This window comes from Ptychodera flava, chromosome 13 (genome assembly GCF_041260155.1).
Source record: "Ptychodera flava strain L36383 chromosome 13, AS_Pfla_20210202, whole genome shotgun sequence".
Taxonomy (NCBI): Eukaryota; Metazoa; Hemichordata; class Enteropneusta; family Ptychoderidae; genus Ptychodera; species Ptychodera flava.
This window is the reverse complement of record NC_091940.1, coordinates 25059124-25076732: the sequence shown is the minus strand read 5'-3', so window position 1 is coordinate 25076732 and position 17609 is coordinate 25059124. Positions and strand designations below refer to the sequence as shown.

At 35.5% G+C, this 17609-nt stretch overlaps 1 protein-coding gene across 1 annotated transcript in view; it reads left to right on the top strand.

Annotated features, from left to right (window-relative positions):
- The window catches only part of LOC139147942 (mdm2-binding protein-like), a 139334-nt gene that overhangs the window by 112863 nt on the left and 8862 nt on the right, over window positions 1-17609 (top strand). The window lies entirely within an intron of this gene.

The following is a 17609-nucleotide window of genomic DNA, read 5'->3' as shown; positions in this document are numbered from 1 at the left end:
TTATGTAAAAGGTAATTAAAAATAAAGAAATTTTATCAGGGCTTTTCTTGTCAGTCTTTCGAAGGGACTATGTTTTTATATTCTGCCGCTAGTCTGAGCGCATTGATACATGTTTGTTTACAACAGCTGATCAAGTCGTCGATCGCATCGTGTCGAGTGTATACAGTCTAAACAGGATTATTTCAGCGCAATTTACCGCAGTTCGGAAAAGGAATGGAGCCAATTTACTTATTCTGGTAACCGTCCCGGTGTTCTGGTGGATAATTATTACACGGACAATATTGTAAGTTTGAATTCGCTTTAATAACTCTTGCTGAATTCTTGCTGAAACATAGCTGACGTGAACAGGAACGACGAAGTAGCGCGAAATACAACAGATTGTAAACATCAACTTTTAATTTTCTACAACAACCTGTCCTGTAACTCTCTTTACATCTGAAGAAAGGAACGTTAAATTCATATGTACTAGTAATATGTTTCGTTTTATATCGGTAAATTTGATTGAAGTGAAAAAGATGGATTTGATCGTTAAATGCAAGATGAACATCATAACATCAAAATCGGAAATAAACAACAATTGATGACGTATAACGTGCGGTATCAGACTGATGTTTTACGTTCCACGTCACGACGCGTCAGAGGAGACACTGATACGGTCATGGGTATATGATAAGACACTGCAGCTGATGGCATCAATTCTCGATGAGCAAAGGCACGCCCATTGGCCCTTGTAAATGGCCCACAAAGCATATGACAACGAGCAGCAGTCTTTTGGCAATGCATCAACTCTGTTCAACATTGCAGTCCGGGGATCATCAACAAACCGTAGGGGAACTGTCTTGACAACTGAACATGGGTAATGAGCCAAATTTTGTAGCTGTCAACGGTGAAGATGCCATCCTTGGTAAACACAAAAATGCCGTTGCCATTCCCAAAGAGAAGTACGGTACTCGTGGTCACTATAGTGTGATCATCAGGGTCTAGTCAAGAACACGTATCGAAGAATATGGACCTAGTATTTTCTAAAGAAATGATGAAGTCAAACTTAAGAGTTGTCAATTTTGGTTGAAGAATGACTTTGTCGATAGGGAGATGCTAGACTCAAAGATTAATAGTGTAGAAGCATTTACACTCTGGGCACAACTCTTTCCCAGCTACCTTACAAGTTAACAACAGAAAGCAGATTTGTGTTGGTCAATGAATAACAAATGTCGACAAGTAAGTGCGAAGTAAAACAAGGCACTCAAGCCTTTCGGGGACAAAGTATACACTGAGACTGTTTTTACCAGAAAATTAAAATTAAATGTGAACACAAGTCAGTCCAATACTCGGCAAGTAGAAATCTTCAATTAATTTATCTCTGTTTATCACTCAATTATTGTAGTATTTGCGTCATTGTACATCATACTACGTAATGTTCAGTGAAACACTTAAAGAATGTTGTCATATTTCAAATAATAAGCAATAAAGTGTATTTCATTAGTATGTGATGCTCACTTTGTGCTTTTAATCATAGTCACAGAATCACAGTCTGATCTATGTAGACAAGCCTTCAATCTTTGCTTTCATAATCTATCCGATCTTTTCTGTTTTTACTAGATTTTTCTGATTACCCTTCCTCATTTAAACAATTGTGGTTTGTGATGGCCGCCCTATGAGTTTATTTCAATGTCAGAATTCAATGTCAAACTGGCTAAATTTTATTAAAAATTGAAAGCTGTTTACCTTCAAAGGAAAGTTCAGCATTCTCTTTTCACAATAAAAGGAAAATGATTCTGGTTTCTGATGAATTCAGCGTATATGTAGTTGAATACTTGACTTGCCTCTGCTCTGATACTTGACTTGCCTCCTTATTTTAGGATTATGACACATTGTCGAAACTGAGTACTAAACACACTCAAATGCCACATAACCCACCTCCCTCCCTACACCAAAACCAGATATGAACTGAAAATGCTCACGTGTTCCATTATATATTGCAGTTATGTGTAAATTTTAACCTTTGCCAAGTGTTTGCAACTTCATTGAAAGTGTTATGATCAACATAATGAACAATATTCACCACAGATTAATTCTAAATCCAAGTATATATCCCCAATTAGGAAAGTTCATTAAATATTCAAATTAGGAATTGACTGAAATGTTCTCATTAAATATTAAAATTAGGAATTGCTGAAGTAAAAATGTTAAATGACTTTCAATAATGTCGTATCATAGTATCTTTTATGTACAAAGCAAGTTTCGTCAACTTTGGTCAAGTCAGTACAGATAAATATCCTTAATTAGGAAAGTTCATTAAATATGCAAATAAGGAATTGGCTAAAGTAAAAATGCTTAATGACTTTCAATAATGTTGTATCATAGTATCTGTAATGTACATAGCAAGTTTTGTTACATTTGTTCTAGTGAATTCAGATATATATCCCTAATTAGCATAGTTCATTAAATATGTAAATGAGGAATTGGCAGAAGTAAAATGCTTCACGACTTTCAACAATGTTATATCATAGTATCTTTAATGTACCTACCAAGTTCCATCAATTTGGTCGAGTCAATTCAAATAAATATCCCTAATTTCAAAAGTTCATTAAATATGCAAATTAAGAGTTGGATGAAGTAAAAATGCTTCATGACTTTCAAAAATCTTAAATCATAGTATCTTCAATATACATACCAAGTTTTGTCAATTTTGATCAAGTCAATTCAGATATTTATCCCTAATTAGGAAGTTCATCAAATGGCAAATTTTCCATTATCTTTCATGTCACCCCATAATATCTTTCACAGCTGATATATCTTGTAGTGATCAACATTTGTAGCAAATCTCATCAAATTGTGTGCAGTCAATGTATATCTGTTTTTTCTAAAATCGTTCATTATGGAAATGAGCAAAAAGTAAGTAAGCAAGCAACTAATCAGTTCTTGCCATTTGCACACTGAATCTTTGTACCAGATATGATTCTGATCTGATGAGCCGTTCTTGAGATATGGAGCAGACAGACAGACAGACAGAAAGACGTACATGTTGTGACATTAGCTCGCGTGTGTGAACATGTGAGCTAAAAAGAAAAGTCAAAGTATTAATGTAGTGGCAAATGCATTATTTATTTATTATTTTGGTTTTAATACTGTATAACCTTATAGTCAAAATACATTAATATACTCAGTCCTAATTAAGGCACCTAAGGGTGTTCTACTTGCGTATGACATTGTGTGATTTAGTAGGAAAATCTTCACAGGTGTTGAAACACAAAGTGGAGTGACCGTGTCTGAGACACATTACAGCAATCTGTGTAAACCCTAAAAATAATGGCTATGTATAATTTATACCCAATTCAAATTTTAATTGTTTCAGATAACTTTCTAGCATGTCGGATGGTACAGTCTGTTGTGGTGAAACTTCTCTGTGGTCGACATAAAAGTAAATGACTTGTAGAGCTGACAGCATCCTCGGTTTAAGCTCACGGTACTTTTGCATATGTTCATTGTAAATTGTTGGTCAGGGTAATTCAAGGGCTTCTAAAATGTGTTCAGCTTGGTTAATTCGGGGCTGGAATCCCATCTCCCTGGATCAGCTCTATTGCCTCCATTGCTTCAATTGGATGTGATCTGCAGTGTTCATACAAATTTCCTTTACATTTTATGAGTATCTCTGTTCCGATGCACTTGTTAATGTGACGAAACGTAAAATGCAATTCCTTGAAGATGTCCCGATTTTCTGCTTGCTGTATCTCTTTATAGCCACAACTTGCTGCACAAGGTAATGAACCCTCCAATAGTCGTTGAACAGCTTACACACTTCACCATGACACTTCTCAGAGGTGGAAACCACTGGAAACCTGTGATTTTAATGTTGTTCCAGTAAAAAATGAGTGGTGTCATGGCATTGTTGAAGACTTTAGCCTCCTTTGAATGTCTCTTCTCCATTCAGTGTTCCCCTGGGCAAAAGTGACAGTGACTCGCAAGGCATCTTGTCTCTCAGAATGACTCCTGCTAAGTTACCCAGCCCACATTTGATCATATTTTAGGCACTGTGTTTGTCAGAATGTCAGCACATCCAGGCTAAGATACGCTACTGTCTCGCGTGATAAAACATATTGGTCTTCAAATTGATTGGTCATCAAAATGACGTTTAAGTCCGATCCGCTTTGAGCACCACTGCAACGATAGGTGAGGGTGATGTACTAACAAATACCTCTGTGATGTGGACAATAACATTGACTGGACGAAATGATTCTACTTGGTTGATGGCCACTCTCTGGAAAACCGATGTAATGGCGTAAAATATCAAGAAAGTCAAATCAAGAGAGTTAGGTGCATTACAATGGCGTCATTATTTGGTGTTGTGAAGAACTTTTTTCCCTGATCACTTCTTTATCAGTATCTGGATTCCTTCATAACATGCAACTGCAATGAATAATCTCAAAAATAAAATATTTTTGGACGTATCTGCCCCACTTTTGCATAGCATGTTATTATGTTTTTTTGCCCTAATATGCGGAATAGAAAGCAATTAACTTTGTAACCAATGGCAACACGTTGACTTATATAGTGTGTTTTTATAATGCGATAGAAAAAAGACATATCATTCTATCAATGAGGTTGTTTGAAAGGAACATATAGTCCGTGGGCTAGAGGGGGTCTACGTGCACCCCCCCCCCCCCACAGGATAACAAACCTATATTTTTCAGAACCCTTGGGATCCCTAGAATACGAAATGGAATTTTAACAGGAAAAATATAGGGACGCAATAGCTGTTATGGTCATGTTTTGAAGGGTACCGCAAAATCACGATTTTCCAAGCCAAATGCATTTTCGTCGAATCTGTCTTCTTGTAAGTCATGTGCTGAGCTCATTTTTTAACATAACCTCACTTGTTTGGTATCATTAGAAAGGGAATTTATTCCTCTTTAAGATGACATATTGCACTATGCAATATCTTCTACACTTTTTGTCAAATATAACCAAAACTTACCCCTTACCCCAAAATTTAACATTGCAAATTACAGTAAAACTCAAATTCTACCAATTTTTTAGCTAGGCATAATAAATATGCATTGCTTTGTCTGAAATCTGTTTTATTTGATACAGGGACATGTCAGAAATATGAAATAGACTTTTAACAGAAAAAATATTGAGAATCTACAGCTGTAACAGTCATATTTTGAAGGGTACCGCAAAATAACAGTGTTGCAGATTTGCATGCATTTTTGTTTATTTGTCTTCTTATATGTCATCTGTTGAGGCTGTTTTTGAATATAACCTGGCTTGTTAGGTATCATTAGAAAGATAATTTACTAATCTTTAATCTTTAGAATGACATATTGTAATATGCAATATCTTCTATAGTTTTCATGATATATAACCACAAATTACCCCGTACCCCAAAGTTTACATTGAAAATTTCAGTCATAGCTAAAACCAAATTCTACCATTTTTTTAGCTTGACACAAAAAATCTTGCCGTTTTTGCTATTAAATCTGTTTTATTTGGTATAGGGATATGTCAGAAATATGAAATAGACTTTTAACAGAAAAAATATTGGGAATCTACAGCTGTAACAGTCATATTTTGAAGGGTACCGCAAAATCACAGTGTTGCAGATTTGCATGCATTTTTGTTAATTTGTCTTCTTATAAGTTATCTGCTGAGCTTGTTTTTGAATATAACCTGGCTTGTTAGGTATCATTAGAAAGATAATTTACTAATCTTTAGAATGACATATTGTAACATGCAATATCTTCTATAGTTTTCATGATATATAACCCAACTTACCCCATACCCCAAAGTTTACATTGAAAATTTCAGTCATAGCTAAAACCAAATTCTACCATTTTTTTAGCTAGACATATAAAATCTGGCCGTTTTTGCTATGAAATCTATTTTATTTGGTACAGAAACATGTCAGAAATATGAAATAGACTTTTAACAGAAAGAATATTGGTATTCTATGGCTGTAACAGGCATATTCTGTGGAGTACTGCAAAATCACAGCAGTGCAGACTCATTGGTGTTTTTGTTAACTTTGTCCCATTGTAGGCCATCTGCTGCGCTTATTTTATTACATAACCATGTTTATTTGGTATCATTAAAAAGTTAATTTACTACTGTTTTAAATGACATATTGTTATATGCCATATCTGATATAGTTTTCATGGAATATGACGAAAACTTACCCAATACCACAAAGTTTGTATCGAAAACAAGTCATCGTTGATGACACAGTCCCCACTTGTTAATGGGTACTTGATTACATGTCCTAAGAGGATAGAGTCCTCTTCATTAATTAGGTCTGTGATAAAAATACTTTGATACAGATGGCGCTCAATGGCCAAGAATGAGTTCCATGGTGATGAAAACATAAAACCAATGTAGGCCACCATCCTAAAGTTCATAAAATGAGTCAACTAGGAATTAATCAACAGGATGTTGCAAAACATTTTTGCATACAATTCTAACACTTGACAGATCATCACTGGTACCATATTTCATAAAGTTTGATGCAGTATTTACAACACTATGAGATCAACATCTGTATCAAGTTTCATTACATTTGACGTTGTATTAATTTGTGGCTATATCACCCTAATTAGGAAAGTTCATTACTTATGCAATTACAAATTAATATTAAAATGACACTGATATTGATAAATGTCTTTTTCAATGTTAAAGCAATGTAACCTTAACATCAGTTAACATCTGTACAAAGTTTCATGAATTTGATGCAGTACGTATTTCTTGACATATCAGCCTACTTACAAAACTTCAATAATTGACATGTTGCTGCTACATGACGTGAAACAAATTGACGAGCATATGTATGAAATAGGTCAATGTCCTTGTACCAACTTTGAATGATACTGGTGGAAATATGTCTGAGTTATGGCTCTGTACATTTGAAAATTGTAACAAAATCACCGCCATGCAGCAATATTTCATCTTACTGTTTAAAAAATCAACAAGTATATGTATGACGTAAGTCAATGTACATGTACCAACTTTGAATACGATCAGTTGAGACTTGCCAGAGTTATGGCTCTCGACATGAAACAACCATAACAAAATTGCTACCATGTGGCCATATTGGACCATCTCGTGAAACCAATCGACATACATATGTATAAATAAGTCAATGTCCTTGTACCAACTTTGAATAAATTTGCTTGATACATGTCTGAGTTATGGTTCCGGACATGAAAAAATCGGGAAAAAAATGGCCACACGGCGGCCATATTGGATTGTATCATAAAACAAATCAATGTGCATATGTATGACATAGGTCAATGTCCTTGTACTAAGTTTGAATAAAATCGGTGAATAAAATTAGTTGAGACATGCCCAAGTTTTGGCTAAGGACACGAAAAAATTGTAACAAAATGGCTGCCATGCAGCCATATTGGATCATATCAAGAAACAAATTGACATACATATGTATGACATAGGTTAATGTCCTTGTACCAACTTTGAATAAAATCGGTTAAGATATGCCTTAGAGTATTATGGCCCTCGACATGAAAAAATCGTAACAAAATGGCCGAAAGGCAGCCATATTGGATCATATCACATAACAAATTGACATGCATATGTATGACATTAGTCAATCTCCTTGTACCAACTTTGAATAAAATCCGTTGAAACATGTCTGAGTTATTGCTCTGTACATGAAAACATCGTAATAAAATGGCTGCCTAGCGGCCATATTGGATCGTATCACATAACAAATCGACGTACATATGTAAGACATAGGTCAATGTCCTTGTACCAACTTTGAATAAAATCGGTTGAGATATGCCTGAGTTATGCCTCTGCATATGAAAAAATCGTAACAAAATGGCCACACAGCAGCCATATTGGATCGTATCACAAAAAAAATTGACATGCATATCTATGACATTGGTCAATGTCCTTGTACCAACTTTGAATAAAATCGGTTAAAACATGTCTGAGTTATGGCACTGTATATGAAAATATTGTAATAAAATGGCCGCCTGGCGGCCATATTGGATCGTATCACAAAACAAATTGATGTGCATATCTATGACATTAGTCAATGTCCTTGTACCAACTTTGAATAAAATCGGTTGAAACATGTCTGAGATCTGGCTCTGTACATGAAAAAATCGTAATAAAATGGCCACCTGGCGGCCATATTGGATCGTATCACAAAACAAAATGACGTGCATATCTATGACATTGGTCAATGTCCTTGTACCAACTTTGAATAAAATCAGTTGCAACATGTCTGAGATCTGGCTCTGTACATGAAAAAATCGTAATAAAATGGCCGCCTGGCGGCCATATTGGAATGTATCACAAAACAAATTGACGTGCATATCTATGACATTGGTCAATGTCCTTGTACCAACTTTGAATAAAATCGGTTGAAACATGTCTGAGTTATGGCTTTGTACATGAAAAAATCATAATAAAATGGCCGCCTGGCGGCCATATTGGATCGTATCACAAAACAAATCGACGTGCATCTGTATGACATATAAAGTAATCCTTGTACCAAGTTTGAATGAAATCGCTTCTTGCATCTCTGAGATATCTGCGTGAACGGACGGACGCACGCACGCACGCACGCACGCACGGACGCACACACGCACGGACATGACCAAACCTATAAGTCCCCACGGACACCGACTAATTACTTTCGTAGCTATCGTCAAATTCTACCAATTTTCTAGTTAGACATAACAAATAAGGCAATGCTTTATATGAAATCTTTTTGTTTGTACTGAGGAAAGTCAGAAATATGAAATAGACTTTTAACAGAAAATATATTGGGACTCTACAGCTGTAACAGTCGTATTTTGAAGGGTCTCGCAAAATCACAGTATTGCCAACTCGCTTGCTTTTTTGTTAAATCTGTCTTCTTATAAGTCATCTGCTGAGCTTGATTTTTGACATAACCTGGCTTGTTAGGTATCAATAGAAAGGTAATTTACTAGTCTTTGAAATGACATATCGTAATATGCAATGTCTTGTTTAGGTTTCATGAAATAGGACCAAAACTTACCCCATACCCAAGGTTTACACAGCAAATTACTGCAAATCTGAAACTCTACCTTTTTTTACAATTTATTAACTTTATATACCAAAGGCAATGCTTGTATGCAATCTATGAAATCTGTGTTTTTGTTAAAAAAGTATGTCACAAATATGAAACTAACTTTTAACAGGAACATAATATGATTTTGTAGCCTTTTGGATCATATTTGGAAGGGTACCCAGGTATCAGGGCAAATTTGCCGAAACACATACATTTGCAATATATGGGTTCCCCCTCCAAAAATGATCCAAATGGCTACTAAATTGTATCATCTTCCCGTTAAAAGTTGATTTTATACTTGTGACATACTTTTGTAACAAATAAATCAGATTTTAAACAAGAATTGCCTTTTGTATTATGTGCAGCAAAAATGGTAGAATTTAAGATAAGCCGTAATTTGCGATTTGAACTTTTTGGGTATGGGGTAAAGTTTGACCATATTCCAGGAAAACTATGAATGACATTGTATATTACAATATGTCATCTTAAAGAAGAATAAATTGCCCTACTAATGATACCTCACAAGCCAGGTTGTGTCACAAAATAAGTTCAGCAGATGACTTACAAGAAGAAGAATTTAACAAAAAAGGTGCCAGTTTGCGGTACTGCGATTTTGCATTTCCCTTCAAAATATGGCTGTTACAACTATACAGTCCAAATATTTTTCTGTTAAAAGTCTATTTCACATTTCTGACATGACCCAGTACCATATACAACAGATTTAATACCGAAACAGAGCTATTTTTATCATGTCTAGCTAAAAATTCACGGAATTTGATCACGTTATCTATGACAGTACTTTCAATATAAACCTTGGGGTATGGGGTACGTTTTGGTCATATTCCATGAAAAATATACAAGATATTGCCTGTTACAATATGTCATTGTAAAGAATATTTAATTACCTTATCAATGATACTAAACAAACCCAGTTATAATCAATAACAAGCTTAGTAGACGACTTATAAGATGACAGATTTAACAAAAACGCATGCGAATCAGGAATACTGAGATTTTGCTGTACCCTTAAAAATACAGCTGTTAAAGCTATAGAATCCCAATATTTTTTCTGTTAAAAGTTCATTTCATATTTCTGATATGGCAAAGTACAAAATAAAACAGATTTCATACAAAAAATTGTCTAATTTTTTATGTCTGCGTAAAAAATTGCTTGAATTTGACATTAGCTATGACAGTAGTTTTCGATGTAAATTTTGGGGTATGGGGTAAGTTTTGGTCATATTTCATAAAAATCTGTACAAGATATTGCATGTTACAATAATTTTAAAGACTGGTAATAATCTTACTAATGATACCTAACAACTTACATTATATTCTATAAGAAGCTCAGCAGATGACTTAAAAGACGATAGATTCAACAAAAATGCACACAAGTCAGGAATACTGAGATTTTCCTGTACCCTTCAAAATCTGACTATTACAACTACAGAATTCCAATCTTTTTTCTGTTAAAAGTCTATTTTATATTTTTGACATGACCCATTACCGAATGAAATAGATTTCATACAAATAAATGCCTGATTTTATATGTCTAGGTAAAGAAAATGGTAGAATTTGATTTTAGCTATGACTGCAATTTTCAATGAAAATTTTGGGGTATGGGGTAAGTTTTGGTCATATTTCATGAAAACTATAGAAGATATTGCATGTTACAATATGTCATTCTAAAGATTAGTAAATTATCTTTCTAATGATACCTACCAAACCAGGTTATATTCAAAAACAGACTCAACAGATGACATATAAAAAGACAGACTTAACAAAAATGCATGCAAATCTGCAACACTAATATTTTGCAGTACCCTTCAAAATATGACCGCTACAGCTGTAGAGTCCTAATATTTTTTCTGTTAAAAGTCTATTTCATATTTCTGACATGTCCCTGTACCAAATAAAACAGATTTCATAGCAAAAACGGCCAGATTTTTTGTGTCAAGCTAAAAAAATGGTAGAATTTGGTTTTAGCTATGACTGAAATTTTCAATGTAAACTTTGGGGTATGGGGTAAGTTTTGGTTATATATCATGAAAACTATAGAAGATATTGCATGTTACAATATGTCATTCTAAAGATTAGTAAATTATCTTTCTAATGATACCTAACAAGCCAGGTTATATTCAAAAACAGACTCAACAGATGACTTATAAAAAGACAGATTTAACAAAAATGCATGCAAATCTGCAACACTATTATTTTGCGGTACCCTTCAAAATATGATCGCTACAGCTGTAGAGTCCTAATATTTTTCTGTTAAAAGTCTATTTCATATTTCTGACATGTCCCTGTACCAAATAAAACAGATTTCATAGCAAAAACGGCCAGACTTTTTGTGTCAAGCTAAAAAAATTGTAGAATTTGGTTTTAGCTATGACTGAAATTTTCAATGTAAACTTTGGGGTATGGGGTAAGTTTTGGTTATATATCATGAAAACTATAGAAGATATTGCATGTTACAATATGTCATTCTAAAGACTAGTAAAGTATCTTTCTAATGATACCTACAAGCCAGGTTATATTCAAAAACAAGCTCAGCAGATAACTTATAAGAAGACAAATATAACAAAAATGCATGCAAATCTGCAACACTGTTATTTTGCGGTAGCCTTCAAAATATGACTGTTACAGCTGTAGATTCCGAATATTTTTTCTGTTAAAAGTCTATTTCATATTTCTGACATGTCCCTGTACCAAATAAAACAGATTTCATAGCAAAAACGGCCAGACTTTTTGTGTCAAGCTAAAAAAATGGTAGAATTTGGTTTTAGCTATGACTGAAATTTTCAATGTAAACTTTTGGGTATTGGGTAAGTTTTGGTTATATATCATGAAAACTATAGAAGATATTGCATGTTACAATATGTCATTCTAAAGATTAGTAAATTATCTTTCTAATGATACCTAACAAGCCAGGTTATATTCAAAAACAAGCTCAGCAGATAACTTATAAGAAGACAAATTAACAAAAATGCATGCAAATCTGCAACACTGTTATTTTGCGGTACCCTTCAAAATATGACTGTTACAGCTGTAGATTCCGAATATTTTTTCTGTTAAAAGTCTATTTCATATTTCTGACATGTCCCTGTATCAAATAAAACAGATTTCAGACAAAGCAATGCATATTTTATTATGCCTAGCTAAAAATTTGGTAGAATTTGAGTTTTACTGTAATTTGCAATGTTAAATTTTGGGGTAAGGGGTAAGTTTTGGTTATATTTGACAAAAAGTGTAGAAGATATTGCATAGTGCAATATGTCATCTTAAAGAGGAATAAATTCCCTTTCTAATGATACCAAACAAGTGAGGTTATGTTAAAAAATGAGCTCAGCACATGACTTACAAGAAGACAGATTCGACGAAAATGCATTTGGCTTGGAAAATCGTGATTTTGCGGTACCCTTCAAAACATGACCATAACAGCTATTGCGTCCCTATATTTATCCTGTTAAAATTCCATTTCGTATTCTAGGGATCCCAAGGGTTCTGAAAAATACAGGTTTGTTATCCTGTGGGGGGGTGCACGTAGACCCCCTCTAGCCCACGGACTAATACTCAGTGCATAAGCTCTGTAAACCTTGACGTACCTTATTCATATTGTTACAGGAAATTACTGTTGTTGACTCCTTGAATTTTGAACAAAATTCCATGATATATTTCATCTGACAAAATAGAAATTAGCGTTGACTTTCCAGCGGTTGTTGGTGGCTGTTGGGAATCTGGCAGCACTTGTGTACAGCAACGCTGCATTTACACCTTTGTGGGGGCTACCATCCATCGTTCAATAGTTGAAAATCTGAGAGTTTTTACAGCTAGCACTGGAACACTCTGTAAAAGGACTTCACAGATCTGACGACACTAACGATATGCCTGAAAGCCATTTCCTGAATGTAGTTTGAGGCTGTTGACACCATGTCTGGGCACATGTCATTGATACAGGGACAACCACTGCTACGCCTAGCACCACCTTGCTCAGAAGACTTTTTGAATGGCTGGGAATTGGAGTATACCTACTCCAAAATAGCCAGCCAAGCTGACCTGGTCGTGCCACATGTCCAGGGCCCTGTGATGGTCCTGCAGAATTTCCACTTTCCAAATGGTGTGAAAGACCGCCATACATGATATTCAGAATATATGAGTCACAGCGCTTCAGTTAGTTGTGGAGACAATCCATTTCAAGCCAGGGTTTAAATCCTAACACCATGGAACTGATGTCAAACCTTGTCTTCTCTGAAAGCAATATCTTGTTTCTTTTAGTTGCAGACACACTGCGAAATGCAGTCACTCTTGCGACCCAGGTCTTGAAGAACTCTAAAAACCCTGTTATTTTCCTCCAAACGTGCGTCATGAATAAGGAATGCCTCATGTCTGTAAAATTCATTATCAGCTTACTAGTATTTTCCAGTAACTGAATTGCTTCATTGATATCTTGGCACACACTTTCTGATGCTCCCCGACTCTCTCGGTGTTTCTTGAACTCCTGCATGAACAAACGTATAATAAAAGTGATAACCAGCGGAAAGATAGCAGATAGATAATAAACCTAGTCCTTACTAATTTAAAAAACCATGTACTTGCGTGGTTGCTATGGTAGTACGGAGGAGATACTTTAAGATGAATGATGACATACCTGCAATCAAATAGATGACTTTAGTTACCTACATAAGATACAACATGTCTTTATTCAGAACCTGTTCTGCCAAGTGATTACTCATTTGAGATGCTTGAGTTGACCCAGGTCAAACTGCTCTGGTTTCAATTTGTGATGAAGGGGAAGAGTGTGGGTTTGCTGATCAAATTTGTATTCCTGTTTCCAATACTTCCACAGAATCTTTCCCTGTCCATTTTGTAGCACATGTTGTATTAGAGCTTCTGAACTCTTTTCAATGCCATTCCGAATTTTCTTGAAGCTCTGCTCAAATAGAAGTATAGGAGATTATGTCATGTACATCACTTAGTTTTGACAAAACTGATGCAATCTTTTGTCCATGACAGTAAGGTACACTACGGAAGCAATATAAAGGTGATTGTCAAGACTAGTAAAAATGAAGTACAATTATTGCAAAACCTATAGAAATCTGGATAGCCAACAAGCTAATAACCTTGTCAAATTATTGTTGACTATATTGCGTTATAACATACTGGTAGGCTCAAATATCTAAAAACCCAGTCATTTCTATATACTCTTCAGAAGCAGTGCAGCCTCTGTGTTCATAATTCCTGTGTGTTGCATCCTGACTTCAAATCCACTTTGTCAATGAAAGAGCCTATACCTGGTGAAAAATAAGAAATTGTTCAATTGTGAAACTGTTCACCAGGTTCTTACATTAATATAATTTATAAGAAACAGAATCCCCCCCACCCACCCACCTTGCCTGATTTTGCTGGTACGTTTTCCCCTGTAGTTCATTGTCCAACCAAAGAGGAAACACTGCTGCATGTGTGGTCATCACACTCAACACACTTCTAGACGGGATTTCAAATTTGTTCGCCAAGGAACTTTACATCTGCTGAACATATCAAAGCTAAAGGAAACTGCCTTGCATACAGTGATGACAACTTGCAATAAGATGGACAGTGTAAAACGATGTGACTGATAACACTTTTATTTTACATATTGACAATATTCAACCATTACACATTAATGATTTATATTACAATCCGGTTACTCTCATAACCATTTGCCAGATACTGTCCCTCCACAGATAACGTTTCTTTGTAAGACTTCTTTGTGCTTATCTCCTTCTTGGGGCATGTGTGTCGTGGTGGAAAGTTACTGATGTTGCAGGACTGTCAACATTTTCATTCTAAAGAAAACAAGAAACACATTTTACAGAGCTTTGATAATTATATTAAAAATTATGTACTTGAAAAAAATGTACATTGAAAGGACACATAACATTATGCTACGCATCTATTTAGAAGTGGTCAAGAGATTGTCAACGTATTTCATTGCACGGATTGACTGTTTTAACTACAAATAATATATTTCTTTTACTTTTTAGGCAGATTACATAGTAGATTTTGTTGAAAACTAAACACAAGTCGCACAACAAGCACAGGCTTTATGATTTTATAGCGCATGGTGTGTAACATGTGCTTCAACAAGCTGAGCCAGATCACTTCTCACCCTGTACATTCTGTTGCTGAAAACTACCCTCTTGTTCTGGTATTAACAAACAAATGTTGTTGTACTACTTCACGTAGTGAGTATCTTTGCACTGCGTAATGAAAAAATGAAGTGAAACACAATGTTAGTTGAGTTTTTGGAAGCAATGCACTTCAGCTCAGAATGTCTATGATTTCACCTTACATTTAATGACAAGTAAACAACTCTTCTATGTGTCAGTGTATTTGGAAAGTACTCACCATGCACTCTTCCACTGAAGTTTCGCATCACACACCCTGGTATGTTCACTTAGATGTGACACCAAATTCTGGATGGAGGATGGTGTTGTCAATAGCGTCTATTCAGTTGTCTTGTCTCCGTCATTAGCTTGACAAATGCCCAAGTCTTCAAAATCACCTTTGACCGTCGTCACTTCAGGGGAGTTATTCTGGATGAAGAGGTGTGTTAGTTCAAGCAGTATGTTGTAGTTGCTTGCCTTGGCTAACCAAAGAGAGTATGTATATGGCTGAACTTCTGCTGCAATTCTAACTTCTTTCTCTCTGAAGGGGCGGTGAAATCAATGTTGCCATGTTTCGTCTTGTTGCGAACTCGCCTAAGATTTCATGCTCTAATTGCTTTGGTGGTCCGATATGACGGAACATCGACTGCACAGTTCGGCATGATGAAAAGCTGCTGACCAAATGTCATCAAAACTACCGCTACAACAGACATAGGAAAGGGTCAACAGAACCGCTTATAAAGACAAAATTTTCATTTATATGTAAATGTGAACATGCAAGTGAAACCATATATATACGTCCAGCTAGAAAATGACCCAACAAATTTAAAGTGCATTGACACCAATGAGTTGAAATCAGCTTTGAATCTTGACCCAGATTTGCAGCACATGCAACTAAACTAAATAGGGAAAATTATGCGAACACTATTTGTTTGTACTAGTGGCCGTGATTTTGTGTCTTTTTTCCTGGCTTGGACAAGGGATCCTTTTATAACACATTTTTCCAATGCTGTCAGTTCATCACAGGTCAATCGTCCAATTTGCATACTTTGACCGATATGGGTCCTGATGAAATGAATGATGGCTTTTTTCCTTAATTTGACTTGCGGGGAGTGTATATTTTAAAAAGCATTTGATGGCTGTTGAGGACAATACACCTTCACAACTGTACCTGAAAGTGGGAAGTAATAACCACAGTGTTGTAGACAACCATAAAAATTGGTTGCATCACATAAGGGAAAGGATTTGGCTAAGAGTCCAGGATGAGCCTATCCCTTCATTGAGTGTGCTCCACTGGAAGAGATCCTAATGGATCCGTATTGCAATTGTGGGCACAAGCTGGTAGAAACAAAGTGGTTTTACCAGATTTAAACTTATATGGTTATGATGTTGGGACTGGTGGCAGTATATCTGTTATTTGGGACAGTGAAGAAAATGTCAAAAAAATATCAGATGCTGTCACATTTCTCACAAAGGGCTGTTGATGTATGAAAGAGCCAACGTACAAACGGTTGCTGTGTTTCAAAAACCATGGTTTTTATGGCCCTGCTTGTTTTTGTTTGGGGTGCAATGATACCCACAACACCAGGGCTTGTGATGGTTCAGTCAAATATGGACCATGCCCAAAGGTTACAGAAAACAGTGTTCCACGTTTTAGCTGATGTCAGTGCAAATCAAGAACTTTTGGAAGCGCTATTCATGGAGGAACATCTTGAGATGGAAAACAATGTAATCGAAGAATTGAATACAATCAAGGATGACCCTGATTTCACAGAATAAATAGATGAGTGTACTATATGGACAGCAGAGAGGGATAAGTGTTACAGCGATAGGGATGACAATGATAATGCAGATGGAGACATAGCAACACTGCTTAGAATGGTCCGAGAGTAACAAATATTGCTAGTTGAAATTATGCTTCTAACAACAAAACACGGTAATTGGGCTTTCATTTTGAGATTCAAGCTGCCCCAATTACCATTGTTCTACAAGCAAACAGGTGACGTTAATGGCATTGTCCAACCACTGCTTGGACAATTTTTTTCTTATCAATGGGATGCTTTATTACGCTATTCACACTGTGGCAAATTATACTGTTTACTTCTCTCTTAGAAAAATTCGTTCTTGACTTTAGGCAAGTAGTTCTTTGAAGCTCATCATATTGTTGACTTTTGAGTGTCTTCTGGCAAATATGTTTAGTACTGGTCATTTGAGACAGATGGAGGAAGTCTTACACACAGAAATCAACAGTCATGACCATTATAGGCAGACAGAGTGTACCCTCAGATTCCCTGGCAAAAGGGAAAATAATGTATTTCTTCTGTGCAGCTTTTCATTTCTTCTCACCCAGTGACTTTTATTTTTACTCATGATTTAATTTAAATTTTAAAAAATTTAAAAATTAAAAA